At 40.6% G+C, this 12,062-nt stretch overlaps 1 protein-coding gene across 1 annotated transcript in view; it reads right to left on the bottom strand.

Moving 5' to 3' along the window:
- Window positions 1–11,295, bottom strand: part of LOC131943989 (uncharacterized) — a 48,289-nt gene extending 36,994 nt beyond the window's left edge. Inside the window, exon 1 of the mRNA XM_059304416.1 lies at window positions 11,273–11,295. The gene's annotated coding sequence lies outside the window, so the exon portion shown is untranslated. The remainder of the gene's footprint in view (window positions 1–11,272) is intronic.
- Window positions 11,296–12,062: the final 767 nt, after the last annotated feature.

Below are 12,062 nucleotides of genomic sequence, written 5' to 3'. Positions count from 1 at the left end.
ACCCCTTGCAACTTTCTGGCCCCTCCCCCCCTATCACCCGACTTGCAACAACCCCCCCCCCCCCCTTACCCCACTTCCCCTGAATATCTCGACAACTTGCTGATTTCTGCTTGAATATAATTAATCTTTTCCCTTTCATACGCCCCTTCCAACAGCCTCCCCCCCCCCTCCCCCGGGGGAATCGCCCCACATTTTCAGCGACGTGTTTGAAAAAAGGATGAAGCATTTTTAAAAGCCCACACAGATCCATGTCAATTTTTAGCTGCAATATTTTTAGCTCATATATTAAGCTGCAATATTTTTAGCTCATATATTCAGCCAAACTTCATTTGACAAACTATAAAAAGTGTAATCTGTATCCGCTCAGTAAATAAGATCAGGAGATAATCCTATAGTAAATAAGATAAGTATCGGATATCATGCAACTATGGCGCTATGTAAAGGGTGCGGGAGAGGGGTGGGGAAGGCTGTGAGAGAGGGTTGGGAGAGGGGTGGATACACAATGCAGCTCTAAAGAGGCTGAAGTACAGCTCTGTGTGACTCCAAATGCGAGCTTTTAACTCCAGATTTGAATCAGTGACTCCCGAGTCAATGACTCCAGATGCAGAGTCAATGACTCCAGATGCGAGTCTGTGACTCCCAATGCGAGTCAGTGACTCCAGATGCAGAGTCTGCGACTCCAGTGCTAACAAACAAAACCCGCCATCTCGTGTTAAACCCTAAAGACTACCAGCAGCTTGACCTATTTACGGCTCTTTGTCTGGGTGTGGCTTTTAAACCTGGAGTCGTGAGGAAGCCGGAGCCGGAGCCGTGAGGGAGCCGGAGCCGTGAGGGAGCCGGAGCCGTGAGGAAGCCGAAGCCGTGAGGGAGCCGGCGTCGATTGCCTTTTAGCCGGCATCTAATGGGGATCAGGCCGGGTCCGTGTTTGGACAAGGGTAAAGCAATCGCAATTAGACTCAATGTACGAGTTGTCTTTTCCTAGCCAGGGCCCGCCTCAAATGGCGGCGGCCATTGATCCACGCGAGACCGGATGTTGTTATCGGAACGGAAGTGGTTATTTATAGGAAGTCGAGCGGAATTGGAAAGCACGCGAATGGCGTGCATGTACTGCTTTTACCATTTGTCAAATATTTTACTCGTGGGTTTTAGGTTAGGTTAGAGGTCATAGTTAGAGGTCAGAGTTAGAGGTCATAGTTAGAGGTCAGAGTTAGAGTTAGAGGTCAAAGTTAGGTTTAAGAATGCTATTTTAGAGACCATCTAGAGTCAGAGTTTAGGTTAAAATCGGGACCAATTAGATAAATAAATTAGAGTTAGATTTTAAGTGAAGTCGGAGGCCAAATCGGAGCTGGATTTTTTACAATGCTGAAGCAGTCACTGTAAATAGATTAAGCTTTTAGTGTAATTAATTAAAATCATGTAATGGAGTAATTGGTTAGTTTAGATTTAGTTAATTAGATTAGAATGGGCTTTGTCTGTACGATGTATTGAATATTGACAAGCAAACGTGAAGTCATTTGCTTGTGCTGGATTGTAAGTTAATTAATGATTTAATTAACGATTTCCTGTGCTGGATTGTAAACGTAATGATTTAATTTAAAATTTATGCAGATCGCTTAGTCTATCTGCCATCATGCAGACAGATATCGATGTATCGATTAGCTCACCAGTGGGTCACCTCGTTAGTTGGATACCACTAGCTCACCACTAGATCACCACTAGCTCACCACTAGATCACCACTAGATCACCATTAGATCACCACTAGATCACCAGTGGGTCACCTCGTTAGTTAAAGCAGCGACACGTCACTAGCTCACCACTTGCTCACCACTAGCTCAACACATGCTCACCACTAGATCACCACTAGCTCACCACTTGCTCACCACTAGATCACCACTAGCTGACCACTAGCTGACTACTAGCTCACCACTAGCTCACCACTAGCTCACCACTAGCTCACCACTAGATCACCACTAGCTCACCACTAGCTCACCACTAGCTCACCATTAGATCACCACTAGCTCACCACTAGCTCACAACTAGATCACCACTAGCTCACCAGTAGCTGATCACTAGCTCACCACTAGCTCACCACTAGCTCACCACTAGATCACCACTAGCTCACCACTAGCTCACCACTAGATCACCACTAGATCACCACTAGATCACCACTAGATCACCACTAGATCACCACTAAATAACCACTAGATCACCACTAGATCACCACTAGTTCACCACTCGATCACCACTAGCTCACCACTTTCTCATCATTAGCTCACCACTTGCTCATCAATAGATCACCACTAGATCACCACTAGCTCACCACTAGCTCACTACTAGATCACCACTAGATCACCACTAGCTCACCACTAGCTCACCACTTGCTCATCAATAGATCACCACTAGATCACCACTAGCTCACCACTAGCTCACCACTAGCTCACCACTAGATCACCACTAGATCACCACTAGATCACCACTAGATCACCCCTAGATCACCACTAGATCACCACTAGATCACTACTAGATCACCACTAGATCACCACTAGATCACCACTAGATCACCACTAGATCACTACTAGATCACCACTAGCTCACCTCGTTAGTTGTCCCTATCTTCGCCCCGTCCTTTTGATCGCTAGATTGGACTGAGAATTCGATACTCGACGGAAAAGTCTAGAGATTGGACAGTTTGACCAATTTGGATTTAGCTTGGAGATTAAACTTAAAAGCCGACGAGATGTTGAATCAAAGAATTCTTTCAGCGCCCGTCTGGATGTTGGGGTGTTTGAGCGAAAGTCTAGAACCACCGTCTAGCTGTTGGGGTGTTTGAGCAAAAGTCTAGAACCACCGTCTAGCTGTTGGGGTGTATGAGTCTAGAACCACTGTCTAGCTGTTGGGGTGTTTGAGCAAAAGTCTAGAACCACTGTCTAGCTGTTGGGATGTTTGAGCAAAAGTCTAGAACCACCGTCTAGCTGTTGGGGTGTTTGAGCAAAAGTCTAGAACCACTGTCTAGCTGTTGGGGTGTTTGAGCAAAAGTCTAGAACCACCGTCTAGCTGTTGGGGTGTTTGAGCGAAAGTCTAGAACCACCGTCTAGCTGTTGGGGTGTTTGAGCAAAAGTCTAGAACCACTGTCTAGCTGTTGGGGTGTTTGAGCAAAAGTCTAGAACCATCGTCTAGCTGTTGGGGTGTTTGAGCAAAAGTCTAGAACCATCGTCTAGCTGTTGGGGTGTTTGAGCAAAAGTCTAGAACCATCGTCTAGCTGTTGGGGTGTTTGAGCAAAAGTCTAGAACCACCGTCTAGCTGTTGGGGTGTTTGAGCAAAAGTCTAGAACCACTGTCTAGCTGTTGGGGTGTTTGAGCAAAAGTCTAGAACCACTGTTTAACTGTTGGGGTGTTTGAGCAAAAGTCTAGAACCACCGTCTAACTGTTGGGGTGTTTGAGCAAAAGTCTAGAACAATCGTTTGACGCTTGTTTTAAGAATATTTTTAGGACAGGTCACGGTTTGCAAATAACATTCATCACACTTTTTACAGTGTGTGTGAGTGTGTGTGTGAGTGTGTGTGGCGGGGATGTTACAAATAAAGACAGCAACGACCGGAATGTTACAACTACAGACAGTTCTAGCAAACAATGAAACCACGTGACATGAGATTACGGAACAAACAATTTCCACTCACACCAAATCGATCTTTGTGATCGATGCTTCAAATATTGATTGGTCTCTGATCACGTGATCAGCGTATCGCGGCAAGAGATGCCATTAAAATTTTAGGAGAGCTCTAGAGAACAATAGCACCAAGAACAATATTGGCTAGAACACACGGGGACAAAAATATTTGAAACAAATCGATCAATAACAGTCGCGAGAGCATTGTTGTATAAAGAAGTAAATCTAGAACATTTGTTGCATAGAACAGTCTAGAACATTTATTCCGTAGAACAGTCTAGAACATTGACTTGTATGGAAAACCTGAGTAAGATTTGAAATAATAGTAGATACACCATTGACATCAAAAACATTAACAAACGGAACACTAATAGCTAGAACATTAACATCTAGAACACTAATAGCTAGAACATTAACACCTAGAACACTAATAGCTAGAACATTAACATCTAGAACACGAATAGCTAGAACATTAACACCTAGAACACTAATAGCTAGAACATTAACACCTAGAACACTAATAGCTAGAACATTAACACCTAGAACACTAATAGCTAGAACATTAACACCTAGAACACTAATAACTAGAACATTAAGAACACTAGTAACAATAACATAATACATCACAGATTCTAATGCTGAATGAAAACATTTCTACAACAAAAAGTTTTCAATCGATAAATAAATAAATAATCCAAAGCTTGGTGACACGACTACAATTTAAAGAAATAACGTGTGAATATCTCGGCTACACAATTGACGTGTGTATATCTCGGCTATACAATTGACGTGTGAATATCTTGGCTACACAATTGACGTGTGAATATCTTTGAAAAAATATGTATTTGGATGTCTGATCAATATTGTGTGTATAGCTCTGACGATTAAAAAAGTTGTGTGTATAGCTTTGATAATTTAAAAAAAATTGTGTGTATAGCTTTGATATTTTAAAAAGTTGTGTGTATAGCTTTGATAATTGAAAAAAGTTGTTTGTATAGCTATGACAATTTAAAAGAACACACATTCGTGTATTGGATCTCATGGAAAACACCCCAAGCTAAAGACATGAAAATTAGATCAATATTTTCATAACCTCCGTCTAAAATGCTAACTCGGAGTGTAAGACATTTCTGCTAATTAAATTAATTAATAAAGATTTGAACAAATAGATTTAGTCGAGCTAAGTGTGTTCGCACGAACTATCAAACGATGCGCGTGAGAAAAATAAAATCGATGCCAAAAAGTCTCGCTCTTTGACGAGATCTCAACGGTATCACGCGAGAACGAGATTCATAATTCCGAGCTGAAATCATGCTCTCGTGAGACTTGGGATCTTGGTTAGAATTTAGATTAAAGGATTTGACACCGCGGATTTAGAAAGAAAAACAACGGGAAATCCCACATCCAAAAATATCTTGTACCTAGTTCTGACAGAGTCTACATCTATATACTACTAAAAGTCAAGTTTGTTTACATGTTTGAATATTTATTTTTTTGTTTGTTTGTTTGTTTGCCTGATTGACTATCTCGCATGGTTGCACTCATCGTGGAAAGCTGTAAAATAGTATGTAGGTAGAGAACAATTTTTGTTTTAAGACAGACTGTTAATCACACATTTATTTAAAGACGTTAATTAATTTATTGATTTATTCATAGTTAAATTAACCGTATTTTTTTAAAAATGTTAATACTTTGAATAAACTTTGTGGGGATAGTGACGTCCCTTGATGTGTTTACTTTTTGGTACAATAAAAATGGCGGACTCCATCATAGACTTTGTGGCCCATTCAAAAGTTTAACGCGTTACAAAGCTAATTTTCTGCCGGCTATAACTTAAACAATACGTCCGTTTGCTGTATTTATTACGTTCCAACACTTATATCAATTTTCAACTGTCTTTTTTCATTTAGTTTTACGATAAATTTCTCTAGATCTAAAGATCAGCTGTCGAAGGAAAGTTATGAATCTAGCCTAGATCTAGATCTAGCCTAGATCTAGATCTAGGTCACTAGACTTAATGTAAATTCTAGATCTAGACTTAATGTAAATTCTACATCTAGAATCTATTTCAGGCCTTAATTATTTTATATAAATCTTTGTTTGGCTAATTTAAGATAAAATTTAATTTGAAAGTTAGTACTACTAGACTTAGATCTAGAATCTATGCGCTTAAATCAAGTTGCATAATAGTATAAAAATTCACTTGTGACGTCACGTGTAAATAGCTAGGTGGCAGCGTAGTCGGCTCTCATGCAGGTGGCACGGGTTCTAGACCAATATGTCAATGATATTTTTTTTCAATTTTTTTTTTTAGATGTGAATGATAAAGTTGCCTATCTGAACTTGGCAAGATACAGGGCAGGTGAAGTAGAGTTCATCTGTTTCTTTGTCCTAAGCATATGAAAGGATAGTGTGGTCAGATACATGCTCGGCTGGAATTGTTTTTTAAACGATAAAAACATGTTGTCTGAGACTTGGCAGGACACTGGGCAGGTGAAGTAGAGTTGAGTAGGTCACCTGTGACGTCAGTATATGAAGGGATAGTCCGAAATCGGTGTTTTCGGTGTTTTAAAAGATAAAAAACATATTTTTGAATGTGGGGTCTGTTATTTGTGACGATAAGTGACACTGCAGTAGCGTAGCGAGGAGGGGGGGGGGGGGGGGGTGGGTGGGGGGGGGGGACATATGTCCCCGGGCGCCGACCTTAGGGGGCGCCAAAATGGGTTGGAAAAATAAATTGAAAGGTTGAGGGGGGTGCAAATCGAAAGTTTGGGTGGGGGGGGGGGGGTCAAATCAAAATCTTGAGGGGGTGGGGTGCACATCAAAGTTTGGGGGGGGGGGGTTGCAAATCGAAATCTTGCGGGGGGGGGGGGTGGGTGGGTTCAAATTGAAAAGTTTGTCCCCGGGCGCCGGAAAGGGTCGCTATGCCTCTGAGTGACAGACGTGATGTTTTTTGATGGATGACCCCCGAAACCCACAGTTATCCAACGGATGACGGGTACTCTAGTTTAAACTGATTTTCCCGAAAATATGCAAAACAAATCTAAACCAAAACTTTTCTAAACCAAATGGTGGCTAAAACCAATGGTGTCTCAACCAAACTAGTTAAATGGGATACAATATACACCCGCAAGAGATTGTTTTCATGAGATAAAAGTTTTTCTGCATTATTAACATAGATGTAAAAATTTAAATAAATTTTTCTTTAATGCAACAAGTTTGTATAATGTTAAAAAATTGTTTTATGAAGGGTGAGGGTTTAAAGTATGGGCTGTTGTAAGAAGTGTGTATGTATGTAAGTGTGGGGGCGTGTGGAGGGTGTGTCTGTATGTGTGAGGGCGTGTGGAGGGTGTGTCTGTATGTGTGAGGGGAAGTGGGGTGTGCTATATGCGTGAGTGTGAGTGTGTGTGTGTGGGGGGGGGGTCAGCCTCAGACTTACAATGCCACTACTAACAAGTAAAATCATGCCATTTAAAATGAGGTATGTGTGATGTTGTGGTATGTTGTGTGATGTTGTGTGATGTTGTGTGATGTTGTGTGATGTTGTGTGATGTTGTGTGATGTTGTGGTATGAGCTATATGAAGGAACATCACAAAAACTATTTGGTCAAATATTTAGAGGAACATCACAAAAACTATATGGCAAAATATTCAGAAAAACATCACACACATTACACGGTCAAATATTTAAAAACTAAAACACCCGATTTTGTTTCGATACAAGAATTCGACATTTAAAAACGACGCAACTTTTCTGATTAAAAAACTTGAACCAAGTTCAAAGTGACGAAACAAATTATTCGCAATGAGAGATCACAAGACTGACATCCGCGCCATTTTTTGTCACATCCAAGCGAAGACAACCGAGAAGATTTGTGACATCCCCACCAATGTGACAACATACAAAAATGTCCTAAAAATGTCCTCGCTCTACTGTTTCTAATGCAAAGCAGGGGCGGACAACTACAAAGGCAAGAAAAACTGGTAATTAATCAAGTTAAAAGCAGACGGATAATTCTATAATAGCCCGTGCATTAGTGGACGAGCTTAAAGAAAACACCAGGGGCGGATATTGCAGGCGTGAGTCACGCACGTGCATCTGTTATGTAATAAGATTGGACAGGTGGCCAGGAGAAAACAAATTTGATTTGCCAGGTTGGATCCAAATACTCTTGGATCATTAGAGGTATCGTCCAGTTCATCCAACCGGAAGTTGATGGGATTATTGTCGATAAGATGCAGCTGTAGTGTAGAGATGTGGGACATCTATCTATAGGAAATGTGGCGGGTAATGTAGGACATGTGGCGGGTAATGTAGGACATGGGGCGGGTAATGTAGGACATGGGGCGGGTAATGTAGGACATGGGGCGGGTAATGTAGGACATGTGGCGGGTAATGTAGGACATGGGGCGGGTAATGTAGGACATGTGGCGGGTAATGTAGGACATGTGGCGGGTAATGTAGGACATGGGGCGGGTAATGTAGGACATGTGGCGGGTAATGTAGGACATGGGGCGGGTAATGTAGGACATGTGGCGGGTAATGTAGGACATTGGGCGGGTAATGTAGGACATGGGGCGGGTAATGTAGGACATGGGGCGGGTAATGTAGGACATGTGGCGGGTAATGTAGGACATGGGGCGGGTAATGTAGGACATGTGGCGGGTAATGTAGGACATGTGGCGGGTAATGTAGGACATGGGGCGGGTAATGTAGGACATGTGGCGGGTAATGTAGGACATGGGGCGGGTAATGTAGGACATGTGGCGGGTAATGTAGGACATGTGGCAGGTAATGTAGGACATGTGGCAGGTAATGTAGGACATGGGGCGGGTAATGTAGGACATGGGGCGGGTAATGTAGGACATGTGGCAGGTAATGTAGGACATGGGGCGGGTAATGTAGGACATTAGCCAGGCAGTATGAAACCTGCGACAGGCACTATAGGACCTGCGACAGGCACTATAGGACCTGCGACAGGCACTATAGGACCTGCGGCTAACACAACTCACATTACAAAACTACTTACTTCACAACAACACATCTCACACCACCAATATTATTCACTTCACAAAAACAATTCAACTAACAAATACAACACACATCACAAATACAACACACATCACAAATACAACACACATCACAAATACAACACACATCACAAATACAACACACATCACAAATACAACACACATCACAAATACAACACACATCATTCTTTCTGGTAGACAGCTTACCAGCTTCACAAAAACATCACAATTCACAAAAACATCACAATTCACAAAAACATTACAATTCACAAAAACATCACAATTCACAAAAACATCACAATTCACAAAACATCACAATTCACAAAAACATCACAATTCACAAAAACATCACAATTCACAAAAACATCACAATTCACAAAAACATCACAATTCACAAAAACATTACAATTCACAGAAACATCACAGTTCACAAAAAACAAAGTGAGAATCAAGATCTATGCTTGTGTTTTTAACTTGTAAAGAACTAAACGTGTGTTTTGTACTGTAAAAACTAGAATTGATTTTTGTGTTGTAAAGAAGAAGAATTGTGTATTATATGGCAGAGAATTAGAATTGTGTATTATATGGCAGAGAATTAGAATTGTGTATTATATGGCAGAGAATTAGAATTGTGTATTATATGGTAGAGAATTAGAATTGTGTATTATATGGTAGAGAATTAGAATTGTGTATTATATGGTAGAGAATTAGAATTGTGTATTATATGGCAGAGAACTAGAAATGTGTATTATATGGTAGAGAATTAGAATTGTGTATTATATGGTAGAGAATTAGAATTGTGTATTATATGGTAGAGAATTAGAATTGTGTATTATATGGTAGAGAATTAGAAATGTGTATTATATGGTAGAGAATTAGAATTGTGTATTATATGGTAGAGAACTAGAATTGTGTATTATATGGTAGAGAATTAGAATTGTGTATTACATGGTAGGGAACTAGAATTGTTTAGAATTTGAAATATTTTTTTCGTTCATCAGACGGATCAAATAGTTTGTTGACAAACTAAAGATGTAGATTTAAAAGTGGACTGAAAATTTATCTGAACTTGATGTTGTTTTCTTGTGACTGTGGTGATGTTGTGGTCTAATTACTGTGGTGATGTTGTGGTCGAGTTACTATGGTTATGTTGTGATCTAGCGACTGTTATGGTGTTGTGATCTAGCGACTGTGGTGATGTTGTAGTCCAGTGACTGTTGTGATGTTGTGGTCTAGTTACTGTGGTGATGTTGTGGTCTGGTTACTGTGGTGATGTTGTGGTCTAGTTACTGTGGTGATGTTGTGATCTAGTTACTGTGGTGATGTTGTGATCTAGTTACTGTGGTGATGTTGTGGTCTAGTTACTGTGGTGATGTTGTGATCTAGTTACTGTGGTGATGTTGTGGTCTAGTTACTGTGGTGATGTTGTGGTCTAGTTACTGTGGTGATGTTGTGATCTAGTTACTGTGGTGATGTTGTGGTCTAGTTACTGTGGTGATGTTGTGGTCTAGTTACTGTGCTGATGTTGTGATCTAGTTACTGTGGTGATGTTGTGATCTAGTTACTGTGGTGATGTTGTGGTCTAGTTACTGTGGTGATGTTGTGATCTAGTTACTGTGGTGATGTTGTGGTCTAGTTACTGTGGTGATGTTGTGGTCTAGTTACTGTGGTGATGTTGTGATCTAGTTACTGTGGTGATGTTGTGGTCTAGTTACTGTGGTGATGTTGTGGTCTAGTTACTGTGCTGATGTTGTGATCTAGTTACTGTGGTGATGTTGTGATCTAGTTACTGTGGTGATGATGAGGATGCGTAGGTTGGGTCGAATACGACTAATGACGTCGTTAGATAAACGTGTTTTTGTGTGTGAAGTGTATTGTATTTTATGTATCATGTGTTAGGTAGTATGTGTCTCTGTGTGTTGTATGTGTTTGTGTAGTGTGTTATATGTGTAGTGTGTTGTGTTATATTTCCAGTGTGTTATATGTGGAGTGTTTTGTTAGAGTGAGTTAGGCTACAATTGATGTAATGATAAAAACAAATAACTGTCACAAACTAACAAAATACTGTCACAAAACTAAACAAGTACTATATCGATGTCAACTACAAGAAGACAAAGTACTATCATGTGCAAAATACACAAGTCAGTCTATGGTTGCATAGCCATATTGATTCATGTGTATACATACACACACACACACACATATATATATATATATATATGCATCGTATATATATAAATATACATATGTACATATAGACATATATATATATATATATATATATATATATATATATATATATATATATATACACATACTTGTATATCCATATTTGGAACGATATTTACATCTATTCATATATAACCATGATATATATATATATATATATATATATATATATATATATATATATATATATATATATATATATATATATATATAAGTATGCGACGGTAAAGATGGTAATATGCGAATGATTGTGCACACGTATTTGTAATGACATACATCTCACAAACGTTTAACGGGAGAGATATGGTACAGAGGACTAGATGCACGAGAGAAATGAGTACTCACGTCGTGTTGATACCGTGCTCAAGGGAGACTGACACCCAGTGGCGCCCCATCGACTTTTATACCGCGGCGTTTGATTGGTCGACCCTAACGAGGCCGACTCGTATTGACCAATCGATCGCGGGCGTCAGTTCACGTCTGCTAGAGCGGGGAATGGCGGGAAACTCCGCGGCTCTCGTCTGCTAGGCTCTACACGTGCTCCCGCCTTTCTGCTCCAGTTAATTAAGCTAATTACTGTCTTGATTAGAAACACCATCATGGCTCGATTCTACACATTATATTAAATGTTAATGAAGCAAGGTAATAACATCATATTTTTTGTTGCTAGTTGGCCGACAAAACGGATGTGGTTGGATGATGTGGATGGATGATGTGGACCACATATTCCAACCACATCTTCCAACCACCCCTACCACTGACAATCAATTGACACCACCAACAACTTCATCAACTGACACCACCGACACCACCACCATACGAAACCACCAACACCACCAACAACTGACACCCCTACCACTGACAATCAACTGACACCATCTACTGTCACCACCAACACCCAAAATGTCCTGTGTTTACATCCGTCACTAACCAGCAAACGTCCTGCCGGACTGTCCAGACTGTCAAAGAACTGTCGGACTGTCAAAGAACTGCCGGACTGTCAAAGAACTGTCGGACTGTCAAAGAACTGTCGGACTGTCAAAGAACTGCCGGACTGTCAAAGAGCTGTCGGACTGTCAAAGAACTGTCGGACTGTCAAAGAACTGTCGGACTGTCAAAGAACTGCCGGACTGTC

This window comes from Physella acuta, unplaced genomic scaffold, assembly GCF_028476545.2.
Source record: "Physella acuta isolate Inbredline_101_S28 unplaced genomic scaffold, ASM2847654v3 ptg000476l, whole genome shotgun sequence".
Classification (NCBI taxonomy): domain Eukaryota; kingdom Metazoa; phylum Mollusca; class Gastropoda; family Physidae; genus Physella; species Physella acuta.
The sequence above is the reverse complement of the archived record's forward strand: the minus strand, read 5'-3'. Positions and strand labels throughout refer to the sequence as shown.